The sequence below is a fragment of the Saccostrea cucullata genome, unplaced genomic scaffold (assembly GCF_032062105.1).
Source record: "Saccostrea cucullata isolate Sc308-1 unplaced genomic scaffold, CSIRO_AGI_Scuc_v1 ctg3441, whole genome shotgun sequence".
NCBI classification, from domain to species: Eukaryota; Metazoa; Mollusca; class Bivalvia; order Ostreida; family Ostreidae; genus Saccostrea; species Saccostrea cuccullata.
The window spans coordinates 25,447-30,727 of record NW_026939308.1 but is presented as its reverse complement, the minus strand read 5'-3'; positions in this window follow the sequence as shown (position 1 = coordinate 30,727).

Below are 5,281 nucleotides of genomic sequence, written 5' to 3'. Positions count from 1 at the left end.
AAATTCTATACTTTTGATTTTAGAAAAAAGATATTATTTTTATATATTTCTTTCGAAAAAACTTCAATTGATTAATCTACCCTAGCTCGATCATCGAGAACGAGAAGACAGGTAGAAGGTCTCTTCAGTTTTCCATTAGGATGTGATCTGCAAGTCACATCTTGTGTCATTTTTTTTTTTTTTGTCCCCCGTTTCGTGAAAGTGTGGGGACATTAAATCTCAATCGTCTGTTAGTCTGCCAGTCTATCCGTCTGCCACAAAAACTTTAACCTTGGTCATATCTTTTGAATGGGAAGAAATAGGACTTTATATTATACATGTCTATTACTCGTGACAAGACCTTTCTAAATACACTACAATTTTTTACCCCCTTACCTCGACCTTGACGTTTGACCTATTACCAGTGAAAATCCTTTCTTACTATGAATTTTGACCTCATGACCTTGACCTTGAAATTTAACCTACTTTTCAAAAATGTTCCTTAGAAGGGGGCTACTGTATTTGACAGGTGCATTACCCTATTTCCGAGCATGCTATGATTTCTGACTTCTTGATCTGAACCTCCATGTTTGACCTAATTTTTTCCAAAACACCCCCCAACAATTTTGGTGATAACTCTTGAATGACATAATATGAAAGGGCGTTCATCATATTTGACACAACATACTAGTAAATAATGACATATTACCCACAGACACCAAAAGCGGGGGACCACAATTCTTTGAATTTGCTTGTTTACAAAGATTTGCGATAGTTTTTGTCAAAACTTGAACACTAACTTCAGAATCTGCATACCTGCAGATTTCTGCTTGTGCTTACCTACTTTAGAGTATTTACCACCCTTTGGTCTGTATTTTGGAGAAATATATATATTACTTAATTTCTCCATTTGATGGCAATGAGGACATCTTCACTCGTGAAGCTTTACATGTTAAAAGTAGTGGAAAATCAAGTGAGCTATCATTTAAATCTAGTTTACCCGACACTGTGTATTAAGTAAAATGATTCAGTTATATTTTTATTCTTTTTGTCATCACCCCTCATTCTCATGTGTGTTACTTAAACATAGCAAATACATAACCATCACCTGGGACAGTTTATTAGTTAACAATAAGAGAAAGTGTTTTAAGTAGAATAAATTCCCAAAAATGTCCATTTTGTGAGAGAAAAAAAAACTTATTCTCAGGCCTTAGAGCCTTGAACAGTTCTTTCTCTCAGAGAATGGACAGTTTTCATACTTTCTCCTTTCTTTAAGCATTGAGCACTGTGTATAACCCCACATACGCGAGCGCGGAATGGAGACATGCGGGTTGCGTATTCGAAGCGGAATTTGCAAGATATGGGCGGAGGCAAATTGAAAGGGGGGCTAATCAAAAGTAAGGGGGGGGGGGCTAAACCAACAAAAAAAGATAAATCTCAATTTTCAATGCCTATATAATGTCTATTTTTGCAAAAAAAGTGGGGGCTAGCCCTAGTCCTAACCCTAGCCATAAACCTAACTCTAGCCTTAACCCTAACCATAACCCTGAACTTAACCCTAACCCTAGCCAAAACCCTAACGCTAGCCATAACCCTAACCCTAGCCCTAACCCTGACCTTAACCCTAACCCTAGCTTTAACCCTAACCCTAGCCATAACCCTAACTCTAGCCATAACCCTAACCCTAGCCGTAACCTAACCCTAGTCTTTACCCTAACACCTTTCCATTGACCCTCGTCATAACACCTAGCCATAACCCTAACTCTAGCCTTAACCCTAACCCTAGCCATAATCTTGACCTTAACCCTAACCCTAGCCATAACCCTAACTCTAGCCATAACCCTAACCCTAGCCATAAACCCTAACCCTAGCCATAACCCTAACTCTAGCCATAACCCTAACCCTAGCCATAACCCTGACCTTAACCCTAATTCTAGCCATAACCCTAACCCTAGCGGTAACCTAACCCTAGTCTTTACCCTAACACCTTTCCCTTGACCCTCGTCATAACACCTAGCCATAACCCTAACTCTAGCCTTAACCCTAACCCTAGCCATAATCTTGAACTTAACCCTAACCCTAGCCATAACCCTAACTCTAGCCATAACCCTAACCCTAGCCATAACTTAACCCTAGCCGTAATCTAACCCTAGTCTTAACCCTAACACCTTTCCCTTAACCCTCGTCATAACCCTAACCCTAGCCATAACCCTAACTTTAGTCATAACCCTTAACCCAACATCTAGCCGTAACCCTAACACTAGCCTTAACCCTGACCTTAACCCTAACCCTAACCTTAGCCTTAACCCTTGCCATAACCCTAACCCTAGCCTTGACCCTAACCCTAGGAAATAGATCTGATCTCATGTCAATTTTTATTTTAATAACAAAATATACCCTCTACCTAATAATATACAAGGTACTAGGGATGATCAAAAAGTTAGTGGACTTGTTTTTTCTATCTATAGAATAAACCACAAATCGTACGTTTAAATTTTTCATAAATTAGTAATGACTTTGTAAGCAATTTGTGTCCAGTTGTCAACTTTAACCTTCGCCGTAACTTTTGAACCCGAGTGTAAGTGAGATAAACCTCTTTTTTACTTTTTATATGAGGACTTGACACACAAAAATACCGTTAATTCAGGCATGTAATGAAATACAATTGTTCCGCAAAAATATGCAATTTTTACTTCATTCTGTAATTTCTATCTTTTGTGGTATATTTATAAGGTGTGTCCATAGGCACTTGTTTCGGAAAGAAATTTTTTAACCCATGATATATTAATAACACAGAAAATGTACTTCGATATTAGAATGAAAAAAAAAGAAAAGAAATGCAAAATGGAAAAAATAAAACACTTCTTGTAAATATACCTTGTAAAATATTAACAATTAATGATCACTTTAATTAAGTTTATCGAGATTTTTTTGGGGAAAATTAAGATGAATGTTCTTATATCAATTATGCTGTACATTATTGTTTTGGGATCTTTACTACAGTACTACTACTAATTTTTTAAATTTTTAAAAATAAATATATTTGGGGGGGGGGTTACCACTTTCACAAAGCACAGATTCCAGTATTCAAATTCATAGCCAAATTTAAAGTTTAAAATACTAGTATTTTGAAAAAAGTGTGTCAGACTCCAATGTCAAAATCAAGAGGTCAAATCGTGGTACCCGAAAAAAGGAATGCACCTGTGCAAGTTCAAGTTTTTGCGGACTAACGGACGAAATGGGACAAAAACTATATAGAAAAAAAAATAGTAGCTATGGATATTCCAAAATGTTATGGTTCTATATTTGTGCATGTTAGATTTGATTCCTGCAAGGATATTTATACAGGTGTGTAAGTTGAATATAGAAATTTTTAACCCATATATGACAGCCATAAAAAATATATTGTCTGTCAACGGCTTATTAAAAAATGCTTATAAATGGTAAAAATAAAACAGTTCCGATTCATAATACGCCTGTTTGAATGCAACACCACGTGGCATCGGGGGGGGGGGGTCGCGGACCTTCTCTTTTTTCGCAAAGAACTTTTACAATATTAAAAACGTTCATTGAAAAACCAACTGCCCCTCCCCAAATTTTTGCTGCAGTATAGTAAAATTAGGGTAATGTTGTCAATTTTGATATTGTAATATTTTTATTGTCCTCGGGTCTATGCAAGCTTCAAGGAAACAAAATATGCACTATCAATCAGCAGTGGCAGTTGGCAATGAGCAAGCAGTTGGCACTATATGGGGGATCATACGTACTGATTATTATCTATACACAGAAGCAGTGCGTTATCGTTCGTTGACCAAAGTTGATCCTGACAAATACCATGGGTTTTCCTGGACGTAGTAGCGAACGTTTTCAACAGCAGCTCAATTTCACTGTCTTTAAAGATTTGTATTCTAAGGCTTAAAACTTAATTTTTGTTATCTAATAATGTGTAAACAGAAAAAGATATATATTTGGAACTGAGAGGCTAAGATTATTGAATTTCGAATGAAATGTTCGTTTTCTTGTCGTTTGGATGTATGTATAATTGAGCTACCTGTCTTTATATTCAACCAATTAACACAACATGGGAATGTTTGTTGGAATAAATCTTTTTGGGTAAAACACCTTAATTTAAGGAGCCGACTGATTTTCAAAACAAACTAAAATCATGCTAGCTTTTAAAATCTTCCTATGTGAGTACAGATTTGAGCCAAATATTTTTCTCTCTTAGTAAACGATCAAATCTTTTTGTATCATTTTGTATCTTTATATGACTATTTAACAATATGTGAAAATAAGAAAAATTTAATAAAGCATATAAATTAACTATTATATCCTACAAATTTACGGATTGAAACATATGGAGATAACGAACAGCACTCAAGATCAAAAGTCCATTTCAAAAAATACAAAACAGGAGCAGAGCAAACATGGACCTCCCAAACATCAGGGTTGGGATCAGGTACCATGAAGGAGTGAGCATCTGCTGCCGATCGGTCACACCCGTCGTGTGCTTGATCCTTGTCATGCTCGGAAAAATTTGTCGTCAATTCAGTGTATAAATAATGGGCAAACAATTAGTATGAAAAACGTCAGTCAGCATTTGACTCAGTGATAAATTGTATTTGCTGACAATTAAACGAGACTGCTGAAATTCTTGTTTCATCAACTTGTTTGTCAATAATTTACCTTGTTCTAGAAATTGTTCATACGTAGAGCATGTTCTTGGGTATCGAATCAACTGACTCAGAGACATCAAAACTCCATATAAAGGCGATGAAGGTATATTGCTGCATAAGTAAGGGAAGTTGACGATTGAAAAGTTAAAGTCATCATGTTTATCACAGAGCTTGGTTGTTAGATCATATAATGTTTTTTTCATGTAAAATATGTAAATATGAAACAGATGTGTCAGACTCTGTGGTTTCTTTTGGAAATATAGATTTCAACTTAGCATGTTTGGCAACAGTATTATTTTATTTTCAATGCCACAGTAAAGGGAAAAGAGAATGACCTTGATTCGACCTTGCCTTATATAAAACGGTCAAATTTAATTTAACTCATCACTTAGTGATACTGTCTTCTTCAATCAATGGGAATTTCTTTAATTTCTAAAAACAAGAAATATGAGAAGAATCCCTCCTTAATGCAGTCTAAATAAATTCAGTTGAATTTCTTGGACTGCAAATCTTGATGTTAACAAATTTTGACAAAGCCCCTGGAATGCTAAGCCACAAACCTTCATCTCATCCTTAAATGTACTAGTAAACATAATTGGCATGTTGGGAATACAGAATAAACTAAA